The sequence below is a fragment of the Panthera uncia genome, assembly GCF_023721935.1.
Source record: "Panthera uncia isolate 11264 chromosome C1 unlocalized genomic scaffold, Puncia_PCG_1.0 HiC_scaffold_3, whole genome shotgun sequence".
Taxonomy (NCBI): domain Eukaryota; kingdom Metazoa; phylum Chordata; class Mammalia; order Carnivora; family Felidae; genus Panthera; species Panthera uncia.
The window spans coordinates 25,269,686-25,289,184 of NW_026057584.1; the positions used below are offsets into that span (position 1 = coordinate 25,269,686).

Here is a 19,499-nt window from a genome sequence, read left to right on the forward strand (position 1 = left end):
AAAACCCAAGTTAACTAAAATACTCCTAGACCAAAAACTTCAAGTCTAAATATCTTAAGTTTTGTGGTCCATATATGATCTCTAGTCTCTATCATATAGTCTTCTTTTTCTTAATATCCCTTTAAAAAGCTAAAAAAAACCTATTATTAGCTTGTAGGCAGTACAAAAACAGGCCACAAGTTAAATTTGACCTAAGGAATATATTTTGCCAATGCATATACTAGATAATCTCCTTTATTCAATATCCCTTTTTTCTTCTCTTTATTATAGATATTCGTAGGACAATATGGAAAGATGATAAATATTATTCAAAATACAATTTTATAAACATAAAGCAAATGTCAGTGGAATTACCACCTACTGCTGAAATGGTATCTTCTGATAAAATCTTGAAAAACAAACAAATAGAATAAAATGAAACCAAAATTCATTCCTTTTGAATTATAGAGATGGGCATTACCAACAAATTTATAACTGAAGCACACTGCATACATTTTCAAAATAAAATTTATTTTTTAATTTTTTTTAATGTTTATTTGTTTGAGAGACAGACAGAGTGTGAGAGGGGGAGGGGAAGAGAGAGAGGGAGACACAGAATCTGAAATAGGCTCCAGGCTCTGAACTGACAGCACAGAGCCCAATGTGGGGCTTGAACTCATGAATCGCGAGATCATGAACTGAGCCGAAGTCGGATGCTTAACCAACTGAGCCACCCAGGTGCCCCTCAAAATAAAATTTCTAAAGCTAACTACCCATCTTTCTAGTTGATTCTCATATCATTTTTTTTAATGTTTATTTATTTTTGAGGGAGAGAGTGTGATCTGTGGAGAGGCAGAGAGAGAGGGAGACACAGAAACCGAAGCAATTTCCAGCCTCCGAGCTGTCAACACAGAGCCCGATGCAGGGCTTGAACTAAGGAGCTGTGAGATGATGACCTGAGCCAAAGTCAGACACTTATCCAACTGAGCCACCCAGGCGCCCCTTCTCATATCTTTTCTAAACATAATTCAATTAGAAATCAATTCAGACAAGTGGAAGAATAGATGAGACCTCAAGACAGAGGTGCATTACAGTCTTTTCCTCCTTGAGTGGAAGAGGTATGGCCAATCCACTAGGACTTTAGGAAAATCATTTTCATTTCCTCTTATCAACAGAAGGCCATACATACAAGCATGGAGTAAGCAAGCCTTCTTCTGTGGTCAAATGGACAGTGTAGCTTTCTTGTGTAAGAGTATATTTGTATTTCTAGTACAGCTGAATCAAATTTAAAATATAGTTGATAAATATAAAATATTTATAAAGGATTTGTGTTTGTCTTTTCATGATACAGTTAGAAATGCAAGTATGAATGCATGCAAAAATATTGGACTTCCTCTTTTATTCATTAACCCCATTTTAATTCATGGTCAACTTTTTCGTCTGGGAGAATTTGTGACTTCTAGAGTCAGTGACCTTTTTCTATACTTATTTTGGTTCCATGTGTCTGAAATTTGATATATTACAACTTCTCAGGCTTAGTTTCTGTGAAAGTTAAACTATTATTCAAAAGCTGTTCTGGATCCATACTGCAACAACAATAGTGTGACGTCAGTAGCCATGTGCTCCAAGATGGAAGGTATTTGGTACCCATCACAGTGGAGGAGGTGGGAGAGGGCTTTAATTATACTTGTTGTACAACTATGCCAATTTGATCTACAACTTTGAATGGAAAAGAGAAACTCAGAGTTTATTGTGTGGATTAACTGGATGTAGCCAATAAACTAGTTCAAGTATTTGATACTATGCATTACAAATATGGATAGCAGTATGGATAGAAGCAGATAAGATTAGTTGAGGAAAAGACAGGTGAGTTTCCACTGGATAAGAGTGCATCTTCGATCCCATTTTTTTGGTAATTTTTATCTGATTTTGCACATTGGCATCATTCCATATCTGATGTTTTATTTACTTTTGGAAGATTTTCCTATTATTGAACTTCTTATATAATTCACTTCAGTGGGGCTTCATTTCTCTTAAGCTTAATTGTTATACAAGGAAATAATTTAAAATAAGACAACCTGAATTGACTCTACGTTAATTCAATGTAGCTTCTCCTTACACTCATCTTAGATGTGGCAATATTCAAGAAGCCAAAAATTGTGTTGTCAGTTTTGGGTAGAAATCATATCTACCCTACTTATTTTAACTTCCTTTGAAACAAGAAAAGTGTTTTGTTCAAAAGAAAAATAAGTGTTTTATTTCACAGTTAACTCTTTTAGAAATAATTTTGCTCACCAGGTTTAGTTTTTTGGCCAAATGTTCAATCTCTTATATTCTTCATAAGGCCCTACAATATTAATCCTTTGTGCTTTCTATGTTCAATGTAGATAGTTTCTCAATCCCTTGTTTTAAGTTTATTTAAAATTTGTTTTGATAGAGAGAGACCCCGAGCTGGGAAGGGGCAGAGACAGAGGTAGAGAGAGAGAGAGAAGCCTAAGCAGGCTCCGCACTGTCAGCACAGAGCCCGACGTGGGGTTCAATCTGACAATCTGAGATCATGACCTCAGTGGAAATCAAGAATCAGATGGTCAGCCAACTGAGCCACCCAGGTGCTCCTAAATTCCTTATTGGATTGTTGATTAATTAAGCATTCTCATTCAATTTGATAATAAAGATCATATATGACCTTTGTCTTCCATTTGATGTTCCCTATTGTGAGATATCTTTCTTGCTTTAAGAGGATGTTGAAATGCGTACAACCAGATGGCAAAGCAAGGTTGGAAACCTGGTTATTCTAATATTAAAAACTTAAATTATTACACTCTCAATAAGCCACACACTCTAAGCTATACAACTAATAAGGAAGATAATATGTTATTATGAAAATAGATCTACATTTCCAAACTGGTGGGTTAAAGTTACATTAAAATAATGCAGACAAATTTATGCAATAAACAAACATTAAGTCACTATATTAAAATTGTTTCTAACTCTACATTCATGCAATGAGCATACTTTTCTGTACTCCAGTGGTTTAGAGTATACAGGCAGCTTTCTTCCACTTAGCTTAACATTATTTACCAGGATGTTTAGATAGAACTCCTAAGAGATAAATTGGGTGATTCAAACTAATTCAGCTTCACTTGGTGCAGACAGCTTAGGGAAATAAGATGCTGTGGTCTTCACCCATTTCCAAATCCCTACTGATACCATCAGGACAGGAAGTTGCAAGGGAGAAAGGTAAAACATTCCCTTCAAAGGAAAGCTGGCTGAAGACTAATCTTTAGGGAATATGGGAGTTTTCCAAGGGTAAATTAATAACAAAATGAGCAATCAAATTAACTAATATTTAGTGAACTCATGCTAAACACTCTACTTGCATTAAAAAAAATGCAAAGTCTGAGAAAAGCCCTTTAAAATTAATTCTATAATTATGGTCATTTTATACCTTTCAGAGTTCATGTAATATCAGACCTCAGATAAAGAATATACTTGAAAACCCTCTGCAACCTGATATGGATAAACAAATAATCTGATAAACTAAGCCACTTTACATAGACTTACTATAACTCTTCTCTAAATTTCTTCACCTAATGGTATTTTCAAGGGAACAGAAATTCAATGACAAACTCAATAAATCAATCTTATCTCCACTGGTGAGTAATAAGTAGATAACATTTATTGAGCTCTTGTTGAATATAAGACTTTCTGTGGACTATTTTATTTAATTCTTGCATCAATACTATGAGGTAGGTAGATTTTTTATCTCCATTTTATAGGTATGGAAAACTGAGACACATAGAAATTATATAATTTCATCCCAGATCTCTCCCTAGCCCATTTTCAGATACTATGCAATAAGAGAAGACATACGAGAAACAAATACAAAGAATTACAGAAAATAAAAGTAGGTACATACATGGTGTACTCATAAGTGAGGGCAAATCATTAGACTTGTCCAACTAGACCAGGCAGAAATGAAGGGATAGGTTGGTGGCAGAATGATGAGTGTCTGAAGGAAAACTATTTAGAGAAGGTAGGATTTGAAAGCCTGCTTGAATATAAAAGGAAGCTGTCATCTCACATTTCTCTGTGATTATCAACAGAGGAGACATCAAAAATAAAATCCACCTCCTCTATTTTGTATCATTATTTACCTTGGTGGGAATGGCAATTAATTTCCTGGATTTCAAAAGTACAAACAGCTTGCAAATGTCTCTATAATGCATGTCTTGGATTTTTATGTAATTTATGTAAGCACAGTGATTTGCTTTTTTGCAATGTATACAAATTCAGTGTTTTGCCAGCCAGGAAATAACATAAATGTCAGAGAAAAATCTCTCTTCATTTAGGGATATGCCTAAAGGTGTGACTACATTTCACAAGGACCAAACACCATGGGGAAAAACTGCCACCCTCCCCTCTCCCCGAAAAAAAAGAGCTATCTAGCTATCAGCAATCATCCATAAAATGTTCTTTTTCCAGTTTGTAACATTGCAGAATGTTAGATTTGGAAAGATACGACCTTGGAAAAACTCCTTATTTTCAGATGATAAAGTGGGAACCCAAAGTAGCCAAATGACTAGCCCAATATAGTCAGGTCATTGAGGTGCAGAATTTATAGGTATCCCTTATTATTTTATTATAAAACTTATAAAATTTGGCCAAGCAATTTTTATTATTCCCATTTCACAGATAATGATACTTACTCTTATTTTTATGATTAGAAAGTGTAGATTTGGTGCTAAGACCAAAGTTTATGGGATGCAGGTACAATAAGCTTTCATTCTAATACATTCTCTTCAATAAGTTATGGAAAATATCAACAGAATTTTAAGCAGGTAAAGTGGGGACGTTCTGATTCCTTTGCTGCTCTCCTATTCATAAGGGAAAAGTTTTTTCCTGCATAGAAGCATCCTTAGAAGCATAGTGAGGAAAGTGGTGAGATCCAAAACTTGATGATAGGAAAGAGTTGGCTACATAGGAGCAAATCCAATCCCTCTGCCTGAGCCTGAGAGCTAATAGCCTAACTAGGAAAGAATCAACGATCAGACCTAACCACGTTGCTGCTACTCTAAGATTTCTTACTTTCTTTGCTTCAGAGATACTAGTTCTTGCTTCTATCACTGGATCCGTCCCTTTGAGATGCAATAATTCTTTTATATGCTCTGACTACAGTGCAGGAAAGCCTCATTTCTCCCTTATTTAGTTTCATGTCCTCTTAGTAAATTTTACTAAGTAATTAAGAGGGAAATAAAGTCAAAACAGAAATGCAAAAGGGATCCAAAGAGTAGGGCTGAAATTTATGTTACCTACAGATATGGCTATTTGGTGGTAGAAATAGTGAAATATTTTTCAAGCCACTTGGTACACAGTCACTGTTTCAAAGACCCTAAATACATACTGTCACTACTGTCCTGATCTACTGGCCAGACACCTCCTTCTGTGTATTCCCCGACCAATTAAAGGGAAATGAGTGGCACAGTAGGGGGCAGCCAGGATCACATTACAGGGCTGTGACCAGCATTCGTGTCCTTTGCCTTGCCATTCTGAATCAATTATGCTTAATATTACCTTTGCACAATATTGGACACATGGATGTCTTCACGGAATGAGTTTGCAACCCAGTCTTCTTCAAGGCAGTTCTCAATATCTAACAGCCTCAGGCACTTATGTTCAGTGTGACAAAATGAGCTCATTGACTTCCCAAATATTTTAATCTCTCTACTAATCTCTAATCTAATCTAATTCTTATGTTCTCCTACTCAACAGAAAGCATCCTCATCCACCGTGACACGCAAGTCAGACATCTGGGATTGATTATAAACTTCCCCTTTATCCTGTGTTAGGGAAGCTTCAAAGTCCTATAGTTTGTCCTCTTTAATCCTTCTAAACCAGCAGGCTGTCACCAGAACTCATACAGTAGTTTCTTAATAGGTTTCCTAACATTTAAGGCCCACACCCTTTAATAAAAAGCCCAAAATCCCTAGTATGGGGGACTCGTACAATCGTCCTGCTTCTCTGTTCTTTTGTGATCCAGCTTCTGCCACATCCTACAATTTGCTGTTCTTGAGGAATGTCAAGGTGTTTCTTGTCACCATCCATTTGGAATATTGTACTTTTTGCCTGAAACTCCCCCATACCTTTGCCCCCATGGTAGAGCAGACCTTCTAATTTATTAAGAATCACCTGTCATGTGAAGCCTTTCCTACTCCCCATCAGCCAGTAATCATTCCCTTCTTCATTCTCTACTGAATCTTGTGCATATATCTATCAATGCACCTGTAAACACTTATTGCAGTAATTTGTTATGCCTGTCTCTTCCTTACTAGACTGTAAGCTCATTGGAAGCAAGAGTGTTCTAGGCACCTTTCAGCAGGGACTAGACATATGAGATATGTAATAAATATCTGCTGAGTGAGTGAACAAATGATTGGAGTAGTGAGTTTGGATGCTCCAAGTAGTAAAGATTTCTGTAAGTCATTGATTTATCAAACTATTTTTCTGAATATACTCATAATTTTTACCATGATACGTTTATTATAGAGAAGTTGGAAAATGATGAAAAGCATAAAACACTAATCATTCATTAAACCATGCCTTTTGGCAGAATTAGAGGTAACTCACTCTGCTCAACTGACCATACTTTGATTTTTTCAACTGTAGTGAGTCCTGTCATCCCATCCCTTTCATGACTCTCAGATGTTGAGATACATTTCATATTTAGGTGCAACACTTAAGCAAACTCAGCTATTAGCCTCATCCCTTATTTTAGAAGTTTTGAGCCCTTGGCCTGTACTGTATTGCTTACTCCTATTAGAGACTAACAAGGTCTGTGGAAGGAGCTGCTCAAGACCTATTGTTCTAGCAACTGAAAGGGCTACCAGGGTATCTTTTTCTGTGGTTTGAAAGGAAAGTTTTGATAAAAAATGTTTTCTCATTATCTTCCCTGTTTCCAATCTAAATGTTGTTAGATTTTGCAGAGCAGAATTTTCCCCAGGCAATATTATTAGACCTGAATCATAGGGACTAGATGAACCTAAATAATTAGGAATTCCATAGAGAGGCGGAAAGATCCCTAAACAATATGTTTAGGGTCAAAAACTTTACACATACTTCACAAAAACTTTACACATACTTCACTATATATATATATATATATATATATATATATATATATAGTAGATAATCTTTCCTAGGGACAGTGTTATAATATTAATATTTTTTTCAATTTCATGAACAGGAAGTATTGCATAGTTGGTGTCCAGAGTAGTCAAGATACCTGAGAGAAATTTCTAAGAAACTTCTGTAAGACCCACAACCTGTCTTGATATAAAGCAATAATATTCTTAGATAGACATTGAATTCTATCACAAAATTTTATATATACACATATATATACCTATCTATCCACACATACATGTCTGCTTTTTAATGAAATATTATAATTTTAGTTAAATTATCTTGCATAATTTTAACATTCCACACTTGGATATGGAAGAATTTACTTAGCTGTATAAACCTAAGGCACCATACTTCTATTTTTTTTTTTTTCTTGCTATCATAAGTAATGCCGGGACAAGCATTTCTGTGCATAATTCTTTGAACAAATTTCTGGTTATTTCCTTGGGAAAGATCCTTCGAAGTGTAATTATTGGTAATTATTGGCTCAAAAGATTTTGGTATTTTAAAGATTTTGATAACATATCACAAAATTGTTTAGCAGAAGGTGTGTACCATTTCACATTCCTGCCAGCCATGTATAAGAATGCCTGTCTCTTTCCACATTCAATGAGACAGAACTTTACTTATTCATTCCCTTCACAAAACATGTAAAATCAGTCCTGATGCCTATTCTTCTCTGAGGTCTCCCTCTTCTCATTGGATATCCAGCTCTAATTTTGCTCCACTGATTTTTCCTAATTATTTGTTCCTGATTTTTCCTAATACTAAGTGTTTAGCTCGAGTTCCCCTCATCTCCACATAAATATCCCAGTGTCCTGCATTGACTAGTTGGCTTTGCAAGGCAATGGTCTATCACTAGAGACTCCTAGATAGTCATTTGTTCCCACAAGACCAGTTCCTGATTTGATGTTTCCAGTGCACTCCCATTATAGACCCACTGTTGGGGCTCACCATTCCGATAGGAATGGTTGAAAGTTTTTTTGTTTTTTTTTTTTTTTCTGCAGAGCTTGAGAGAACAAATGCATAAAGCAACCATTCCTGCACATTCAAGTAGGCCAGTGTTTTGTGTAAGATCCTAAGAGCCAGATCTCCGACCAGAGGCAATCAGTTCTGCTCAAATCAGAATACTGTCTAATGTTTGAGTCTGACCCAGAAACAAAAGCCTGACCTCATCATGAAAACTTATTTTCCAGTCAGTGATTAATTTCTACCTCGGTGCTTGCAAGTTCCTTTATTTAAGCATATTTTCAAGAACTTGTGAGGTAACTATGGCAATGGATACCTAGAAGGGAGAAAGACCTTTGTTAATAATTTCTACATGCAGAGATGGGTCAGGTGTTTAGTTGTGCTATTATGCAAATCTCCAAACATGGCAGTAGGTGACCTGCTGGGAATGTTCTTACCCAGAACAAAATGTCCTTTTACAGAATTGTACTTTGAGGTTAACTGTTTTTGTTAAAACTTAAAGGCATAGCGTTCTTTGAAAATGAACAGAAAACGTGTTTTGCCTACTATTAAGAAAATGACAAATTTTTATTGAGTAGGAGGGAAAAAATTTGTGTGCTCAGAGGTAGTTCTGAAAGTAGGAACTTTTTTGGGAGGTGGTGGTGTTCACTTCTCAGAGGCGATAGTCATTTCTGATATACTTATAAATGTCTGAATGTTATCAAAATTTACTCTTCTATAGAAAAAAATGTTTGTTGAGGGTTTTTTTTTTCCAAGAGTAAACCAAGAGAATCCTTCATCTATGAAATTAGTGCTCTGTTAAAAGGACCCAACTTTTGAAATTTGTTTCAACCAATCTCCAAGAATGATGGAGGAAGATTTAAGATGATATTAATAGTGGAAGGAAGAACTGTATGTTTATGATTTACAAATGGACAGATCACATTTAATTTATACTCAGAGTTCCTAAACTTCTATTTTAAAAAAGAAGACAAACGAGTACACTCTGGTTCCTGGCCTTGTAAAACGCAAAAGCCAGCCAACATCCCAACAATGTTTCCAGTGTTCTTCCAAAGAATACCTTTGAATTTTGCATTTCAAGTCTATAATAAGGTTGTAACATAGAATAATGCCTTTATGTAATATTTTAAAAATTAAGTCAATGCTTTATGAGGGTTCTTTATGTCTGCCCAATAATTTGGGTACCCTCTGGCATTCCAGGTCTCCATGATTTATTTTCAGAAATATGAGAAGAAGTTTTTATTGTTTCATGTAAGCCTCATATTCTTCTGCCTTTCAATGACACCATTTTAAAGGATTATGGTTCCATGAGCTGGTAATCAACTAACCAGTTCCTCACAAAACAATGGTATAGGGAAAAAAGACTTTTCTGAATATTTTAGTTTCAAAGTTACCATGGTAACAAGATACATTAGCTTTATTAACATAATCTTTTCATTTTTTTTTAGTGCTTTTGCTCTCTAGAAAGGATTCTTCTTTGATATGATCACAATTAAACAATGGATTCTGAAATTGAACTGGCATTTATAGAAGCTGGTAACAATGTAAAACAATTTTGCTTATCTGAAAAGCATACTGCTTTAAAGAAAATTTATAGATAGCTTTTCAAGGTTTGTCATTTCTTATTAGGGTCGATTTGGCTCAAGTTTTGCTTTCTCAGGGTATAACATCACAGGAATTTTCCATTAAATTATTCTCTTTCAGTAATACTCATGGTCCATTTTCATTTTTGTGTCACTTCTTACAAGAACAGTGTTGCTTTTATGTAATATTTCTATCTGTATTTATTCAAGAACATGAACATAATCATGCTATGTAACAGAATCATAATAACTAAAAACTTTGACATTGCTGTTAGATCACATCACTTATAATTAGCTTAACATTTTTTTCAAGCTCCTATACTGTGCGAAATACAATACTAGACAATGTTGAGGATATAAAAAGCGTTACATATAGCTTAATTAAAAATTAAGAAATTTTTAAATATGCCATTTAAATTATAATGTATTCTATTTTAGCATGGCCTCAACTAGAGAGTTTTAATCTAATAATACATTGATTTAATAATTAACGTGGAACTTATTAAATTAGTGGTGACTAGTCCAGTAAGCAATCTGGTCCCTCTGTTTTGTTTTGTTGTTGTTGTTGTTGTTGTTGTTGTTGTCGTTTTTTTGTTTTATTTGTTTTTTATATAATTTCTTAGTGCTTTAACATTAAGGTATACAATTTAAACCATGGATTTTATTTACTGTTTTACATATTTTACAATGTGTTACTTTAATATTAAAATAATTTTTGGGGCTCCTGGGTTGCTCAGTCAGTTAAGCATCTGACTTCAGCTCAGGTCATGATCTCGAAGTTGGCGAGTTCAAGCCCCATGTCTGCGAGCTCTGCGCTGACAGCTCAGAGCCTGGAGCCTGCTTCAGATTCTGTCTCCCGCTCTCTGCCCCTCCCCCCTCACACCTCTGTCTCTCTCTCTCAAAAGAAAAAAAAATTAAAATTTAAAAAATAAAATTAAAACAATTTTTTAAAACAATTTTTGAATACTGGTTTGATATATAACTGTACTACAGCAGTAAATAACCCTATATTAAGACAAAAGGGAAATCAACTAGATGCCATTTTTTCTTAAAGGGTGAGATATTATTAGTATTTCTGATCTTGGAAATTTCTCAGGGAAAACAGCAGGCCATTGAAACAATGGACATTTATGTTTAAGGGGTTGATAATAGAAAGATCTGGAAAACAGCTTGTTGAGGCAGGTTTTTTTTAATAATTCTGAAAAGTAATACTCTCTTTACATGGAAAAAAGCAGCATTAAATCATTCTAACGAAGGGAGGGATATTAGTACATTATTAGATTTCAAGTGATTCCTTTAGCAACCTGGTTTTCTTTAAAAATAAATAAATGTAGGAGCGCCTGGGTGGCTCAGTCGGTTAAGCGGCCGTCTTCAGCTCAGGTCATGATCTCACAGTCCGTGAGTTCGAGCCCCGCGTCGGGCTCTGTGCTGATAGCTCAGAGACTGGACCCTGCTTCAGATTCTGTGTCTCCCTCTCTCTCTGACCCTCCCTCATTCATGCTCTGTCTCTCTCTGTCTCAAAAATAAATAAACATTAAAAAAATTTTTTTAAATAAATAAATGTAAATATAAATATAAGTAAATATATGAGGAACAAAAAGGCTTATAGAATATTATCTTTTTCACATTGAAATAAAATAATTTTCATTTAAAAATTGAATATAAGTACAAGATCTACAGCGACAGTTTTAGAATGTATATATACACACCTTCTGTATGTATGATTACACAAAATGATTATTGTGTGAAAATAACCTTATTACTCATTATTATTTTCTCAAACATCTCCCTGTGTCATGTAGACTATATTTTGCCCCTTTGTTAAGCACAAATCATTCATTTGACACAGTTTGGCCATATAGAAGTAGTTTGTACTCCCAATTCCTAAATATTTCTGCAGATAATTTAAATATGTACATATAGATGCATTCTTTAAGAAAATGAAAGAGTCCATCTATTAGACTTAGAAAGGTAATTTTCCATCTCTTTCTTTTCCATATAAATAGAGTATTATCCACAATGGCTTATGGCTGCATGTTTCAATCAATTCACCTGCCTTATGATCCAGCCCAGTTTTGACAAATGCATGTGTGTCAATGGCTGGAAACCAAATTTTCCTGGAGAGTAAATGAGGATTTGAATGGACAGGTTCTTCCACACGTTCTTATTTTGCACAATTTCTGTCTCTTGAACACAGGGTGCTTTTTGAAGAAATATAAAGTACTCTCTGTTCTTAAGGTAAGTTTATTCAGTCTTATGGAAAAGCAAGTTGCTCATTTCCTCATTAAAGTACATTTTAAAATACATAAATGAAGTAAGTATATAGTGGCATGGCCCTTCAGGAAACTCTTATTTTTTTTTTTTTACCAATAAAATAATTATATTTAAAAGTTGTTTACATCATGATGATTTCAACTAATTTTAAAACATAATATATTTATTAAACTGAGTAAATATAGGTCTTCTAAATTATTACTTTCAGCCATTATGTGATGTATCTGTAAGGAATACCTTCAGTGGTTCATTATTGTTTATATGGAAGATGTAATATGTAAGACCCAGTTGAAAGCTCATCTGTAATTCATTTTTTATCTACCCTAGTTTCAGTTACGGTGTCTCACCTTAGTGGGAGTACAATAAATATTTGTTAAATGATTGGGTGAATAAATAATGTAAGTGCAGAACAGTGATCTATGTAATTAAAGATGGGTCTAAGGTGTGGACCCATTGCTGATCTAATTCTACCCTGAATCCGTGTCCCTCTTCTCGAAGAAGACACTGCCAGAAAAGGGCAAGATTCTGCAGCAGGACAGATGCCAGCGGCTGCTTTTTGTTGGCTTGGTGGAGCCTCAGATTATATTAAATATAGATAACACTATATAAGCAGTCTTTTATATTTCATTCGACTAGCAGTGTCTTGCTCCAAACTCAGAAATTAAAATCACAGCAGCAGCAAAGAAAAATTGTGTTGCAAAACTCACACATGTTATTTTGTATTTGAGCCCTGACTGATCCAGATACTTGCATGTAAAGTAATCTAGAAAGGCAGTTGTACTGAAAAATGATAGTTTCAGGTAAGGGAACAGTATGGAGGTATAACAAAGGAAGAGAAATAGTTAATGAATGCTCTGAGACATTTAATGTGGCCCCACACTACTCAAGGTCCTGAAGGCATTGCTTTATTACAGCAGAGTAATTGATGTCTATAGAGATGGGATTGGATTAACAACATAAAATATTGGATTATATGTTGTATATTCTATTTAATAATTAAAAGAGTAGAATACATTTTAGAAAACTTTTAGTACCATGATTAATATAAAAGCAAATGAAATGATTATTTTTATGAGAAGTATGGTTATATGCATTCTATCATGATTTGATGTAATTAAATATAATATTGTGATAAATGCATATATGTATTAAGTATGTCTGTATATACACTCAGAAAGAGAAGTAGAGAGACAATTATAAAACAATTGTTTTCTCTACTGCAAAACAAATAAGTCAAATGTCTTGATTTATGCTGTTTGTGTAATAAATCTTTTTTTGAGGAAAGATTGTCTTACAAACAATCTCATTTCAAATGAGGTATATAAATGCTTCCTTCCATTCTACATTCTATTGGATGCTTATCTTTTTATTTATTTTTATAGATGGTCTCTTATAAATTAACTAGGTAATGTTCTTAATGGAATCACACATTATACACAGATAATGGCCTTCCAGTGAAATATGCATGTCAAATCTTAGCTAGAGTAATGAGAGGAAATAAACTTGAAGACAAAAGAAAAAAATGTTTATTTTTGGAATGTTAGACCATTATAGCTATGCAGTCACAACCTTTAATTTCATTAATGACAAACCTATTATACTAAGGGAGTCAGTCTTTAAAAATGAAATAATTAGAATGACCTGGCAAACCAGTGTTCACAGTGGGAGATACATACAAACACTGTTTCCAAAATTTAGCTTTCAAAAACAGTGAAAAAAGGACTAACCCACAAAAAACTAATTTAGAAATATTAACCATAAAATCTTACAGAATATTAAAATGAAAAAGATTCTTATCTTTTATTATTCCTGGCAACTGCAACTCCAGATGTTTATTTCCATTTCTTTAAAGTGACCTAAGAGAAACATGGAGTCAATAATTCAATCATAAACTAATAATAGTTAAGAAGCAGTTTGATCATTTGACTGAAATGAAAAGTGACTTTAGGTTATATTTTTAATGAACTGCATTCATATTTTTAAAGAATCTAGACTATTAATAAAGAAAAATGTAAATAAATTTTCTTTACTGTGGTAAATAAGTCAGTTTTCAATCAAATGATTTATTTTTAAAGTTTGGGGATTTTTTTGTTTCTTTTTTGTTTTTATGGTGTGTGTGTGTGTGTGTATGTGTGTGTGTGTTTAGTAAATAGGCTTTAGACTATTATTTAGAGTTCTGTTAAATTGCTCTTCTAGGTATAAAGCAGTGAGAATTTAACAAAAATATCTGTGCTTATTCATACACCAGTGGAAATGTTGTGTCAAATATTTGAATAAGTAAGGCAGCTTAAATTATACCCTTTTAAATGACTATAAGTGAGAAAGAAACTGTGAATAAAATTATGATTCTGTCATTACAGAATCTATAAAAGTCCAGGGAAGACTATACCATGTGCAGATACAGTAAATGAACTCTGAGTACTTTGACTTCCTTTAGTCTCACTGTACACATTCATATGTTTCAAAGATCCATGTAGTGAAGATACCATTGTCCAACTAGAGAAAGTAGGGATTGACACCATTACATATAGGATGTATCATTATGCATTATTTTAGTCTTGCCTTGTCCTTGAGTGCCTATGATTTAGAAATACCATACTCCTTCAACATTCCTTGAGATGAGATACTGAAGTCAAAACCAACAAAACCTTTCTCAGAAAGAAATTTATGATTGTCGTGCCTCAATTTGGGAAAGCTTGTACACAGGCTCAGAACTAGAGCTTATTTTTGATGTGTTGGTGTAAGAAGAGCAGAGGAAAATACCCTGAAGCAATTGTGAGTTCCCTAATGTTCATAAGTGAGTTCCCTCCTCTAGTTACATGTTCTGGTGACCCCAGACCCCAGATACATCCTCTCTATCCATGGAATTACCAACTCATGGAGCTCTGCCTCTGAGTGTGTATGTACATCATTCAACTCCCTGAGTCACAGTTCCCTCATCTCACAGTTCCCACATCTGTTCAAAGGGGAGTTCCAGCATAAAAGGCAACTGGCCGAGGGTGTGGCACATAAAAGGGGCTTACTAAATGGGAAGAATGATGAGGATTCAGAGGGGAGTGTTCATTTGTTCATTCCTTCATTTAAGTAAACATTTATTGCATGCATGCTCAGTGCCTGGCTCTGTGCTACTGCTGGAGTTACAGAGGAGAATGTAAGAAATAAAGGCTCCTCATGGAGCCTACACATGGCATAGCTGCATTATAACCTTCATTGTTGGCCAATCCCATAGGATTTCCTCATCTGTGTCCCTAATGGAGACATCAGCAGCTATGCTGTGTCACCAGTTGTAGTCTTCCTTAGAATCTCGCCACTAACGGTGCTCTCTGGTTATATTTCTACTAGGAGTGACATCTTTGCTCATATTACACAACTTTCTAACTTCCATCTCTCAGCACTTGTAAACATCTCAGGACCAGCTTCTTTCAAGACTTCCCTATCCATAAGGTCTCTTTATCAAGTGTAATGTTAATGTGACTGAACGAAAATGATTGTTGCAGGCAAGACCGCCTTTCCAGTTTCCTGCTAAGAGACTTAGAAAGTAGGAGAATAGTCATTTGAAAAAGCATTTGAAATTTCTACTTTGGACTCAGCTTAGTACTATTTACGATGCTTGAAAAAACAATTAAGAAAGCTTAAAGTTTAAAAATAGCTTGGTGAATGTGAAATATGCACAATATATCAGCAGTGGTGTTTTTTTAGAAATAACTACAAACAAATTGTTCTGATAGTAATATTTATTATTATATTTATATATTGATATTATATAGATATATACATTAATATTAATGTACCAAATTCAAATGAACCAAGGATTATCTTAAGACAGACAAGTAATTCTTTGAGTTGTAATTATATACCAAGAATGGGCCATAAATTCTATGTGATGAAAAGACATGTTCTACCACCAGTCAGGGCACAGATAGCTATATATCAAATAGCCAACAATTGCCAAATAACAGCTATGGAAGTTCCTGGGTTGCCAGAAGCCAACAGACCATACTGTGAGGGACCATTGAAGTCTTGGAAAGCTGTGGAGAACAATAACACATGCATAAACCTCTCACCGAGGGAATGAGTAGGGTTTCCTGTGGTGCTCTACACAGGGCACCAACAATATCTTTGTTAAGGTATGCAGATGTCTTGGTATGGTACACAGGGCAGACACCGATGGATGAACTACTGACAGAAACTTGCCCATAATATATCTTTCATCATGCATGTTTCATCCCGCTGATGAACAACTTGAACAGACTGCTTTTGAAGTTTCTTCTGCCGGCCTTTTGTGGGTCAGCAAAAATTGATGTCATGTGAAAAATTAAGCAACTTTACACTGTCCTGCCTTTCAAACCCAGATATTTGCATAGGGTAGGTTTCATGGTATACATTTTTTTTTTTTACTTTTTCAAATATGTGGACATTCCATGAAATAAATAATCTCTCTCACAAGAACATCATGTCTCCTTTAAATGTGCTATTTGCCATCCCTTTATTCCCATATTGTATTCATTCACTTATAGCAAATCCTATCTTTTCTTAAACTAAAGTTATGTTCTTCCTTCCTTATGGCAGTGTTGTTTTAGAAAACTTTTCCGTAATGTGCTTCTTTCCTCCGGGTGTCCCTGTTGAAAGAGATGATGCCCTCTCTTCTTCTCACATATGTCATTTTCATATCAGTGTTTTTGGGGGGTTGGTAGTATAATTAGATATATAACTCAACAAATAGTGAAAGAATACCATGTTTCAGGAACTGTCTGAGGCACTAGGGCCATTGTGTTCATTCTGCTTTCTTAGAAGTATTTAGAAACATAAAGGAAGGAAATATAAAAGCAAATGCAAGCAAACTATTGTACTTTACCACTATTTTATGCTTATCTTCAATTTTTTTAAGTCAGGCTTTCATCTTTCTCTTTTCGAAAACTTTTGTATTCTTTAAGAATTCTTTAGATACATTGCTTCGCGGCCTTTTGGCTAAGATCATGTGTAGTATCTGTTCTTATCAGTTTAAGAATTCTTAAGATATATTTTTATTATAATATTACATGCTAATAAAGTTGGTCAATATATATTTCATTATAACTTTGATTTTGCTATTTTTGAAACAACATGTACACTATGTAAACAATTCTAATTCTGGTCACATATGCAATCAATGAATATTTGTTAAGTACCTACTATGTGATAGGACTATTCTAGGTGCTAGGACATGTTAGGGTACACAACAGCCAACTAAATACTACCATTGTGGAGTTTATGTTCAAGAGGGGAGGAGCAAACCATAAACAAGTAAATAGAAATGTCCGTGTGTGTGTGTGTGTGCGTGTGTGTGTGTGTGTAATTTTAGAATGAATGGACCTAGATGGCGTCACTGAGAAGAATACTTGAGGAAAGACATAAACGTTGTAAGGGACATAGGCATGGATTGTCTGGAGGATAACTGAAGCAAAGGGAATAAGTATAAACAAAGATCCTGAGGCAGGAATGTTCCTGGCAGATTTGAGGAACATCAAAGTGTACTGTGTGACAAGTGCAGAATGATAAGGAATACAGTAACAAGAGATGAAGTCAGAAAGTAATAGGGGCCTGTTCTAGGGCTTTCTAGGTATTATTAAGGACTTTGGATTTTACTCTGCATTAGATGACTAGCCATTGCAGTGTTATATACAGAGAATTTAAATGAGATGGCTAGCATCTTAATAAGATTACTGTAGCTTGCATATTGAGATTAGACTACAGGAGAAGAGGGTAAGAGATTATTTTTTAAAGGTGTATTCAACAGGAGAATATGCGGTGTTAGAGAAAGTTAGTTTTCAGGTGTGATACCAATGGCTATGACTGGGCAACTGGAAAGAGTGTTACTATTAATAGTTGGAAAGGACTGGGCATAAACTTGTTTGGGGAAGAATATCAGGAGTCCAGATTTGGACACATAATATTTGAAAGGCTCATTAAAGTCGCAAGTAGGAATGTCAAGTAGGGAGTTCAATATAAGGGTTGGAATTAATGGGAGGAGTCCGGGCAGAGGGTACAAATTTGGGGATCATCGGTATTTAGGTGCTATTTAAAACCATGAAACAGTATAAAATTATATCTAAGGAGCAACTAAATTAAAAAGATACAAAGTCCACTTCTTAACACCAGGGAACGCCAAATTAGGATTTGGAGAGAGAAGGAGAAATAGCAAAATAAACAAAGGAGGACCTGTGTGAAAAGTGGGAAGAAAATCGGGCTGATTAAATTTTTCAAGAGGAAGGGAATGATCAACAATGTCAGTGCTATTGATGGATCAAGCAAAATGAGAATTAAGAAAGGACTGATAGATTTACCAATATGGAGATTATCAGTGGTAATGGAAGATCATAAGCTCTATCTCTAGCATGTTATCTAGGTTCCCCTTTAAGATATAAATGATCATGTGAGCGGCACCTGTGTGGCTCGGTGGGTTGAGCATCCTACTTCCGCTAAGGTCATGATCTCACACTTCACGGGTTCGAGCCCCACATTGGGCTCTGTGCTGATGGCTCAGAGCCTGGAGCCTACTTTGGATTCTGTGTCTCTCTCTGTGTCCCTCCTCCATTCACATTCTGTCTCTCTGTGAAAATAAATAAATAAAACATTAAAAAATATAATAATATTAATAAAAGATTATTTGAATATAATTTTGTAAATCATAAGGTGCTATACAAATGTATTATTATTTTGACAGTATATTAATTAAAATCTGTTATAAGATTATTTACAGGCAAGTTCATTGATTATTTTTAGAACAGTTTAATGCATTTTAATGAAAATGATTTCAAATGTTAATGTCCATCTCCATGCGATAGTTTATTTTAGTTGGCTTCTAGAATGGACTGGTGTTTGCCTAATAGAAAGGACAATGTATTTTGTCCCTAGCTTATATTGGAGAGATTCAAATATCAGACAAAGCACTGAGTGATATTATGAGGTTACAGGAAGGTTAATGCTATTTAGGCAGATGGTGAATTGCAAATTCAACCTGTTGTCACAATAACGAATATGTGAAGAAACATTGGTGTTGCAAATAGGAGAAAAATGAAACAGTTTTCTTTCACATGTGTACACAAATTTATTATTAACGGCTCTCTCATAGTAGAACTAGTTATTCTTCACAAAAGACTGATTTTTACAATCTGACTCATCAGTCATTACAAGAAACAATATTTGAGATTATATTCAGTGTATCTTTAATAATTACTTTGATATATCTTTTTCTAGGTGGCAATGGCTTAAGCATTTAATCTAAAGAAAATTTATCTTATGTGTAATTTCCTATTTATTGTTATATATCCATCCTTTTGTCTCTAAGAACAGATTCCATAGTGTTTATTAATCCAAGTCTGATAAATATAGTTCCTATCAAGAAATTAAATCATATTCTCTTTGAATACTGCTTTTCCCTCATTTTTGCAGATATATTACATAGCTAAAACTCTCATGTGTACTTGCTAGGATATTCTTATTTATTCAAGAATGTACTCTAGTCAGGGCCTG

General features: G+C 34.6%; 1 protein-coding gene and 1 pseudogene across 1 annotated transcript in view; both read left to right on the plus strand.

Moving 5' to 3' along the window:
• The window catches only part of ERBB4 (erb-b2 receptor tyrosine kinase 4), a 448,902-nt gene that overhangs the window by 303,851 nt on the left and 125,552 nt on the right, over window positions 1-19,499 (plus strand). The window lies entirely within an intron of this gene.
• LOC125912032 (uncharacterized) lies at window positions 16,936-17,033 on the plus strand (annotated as a pseudogene).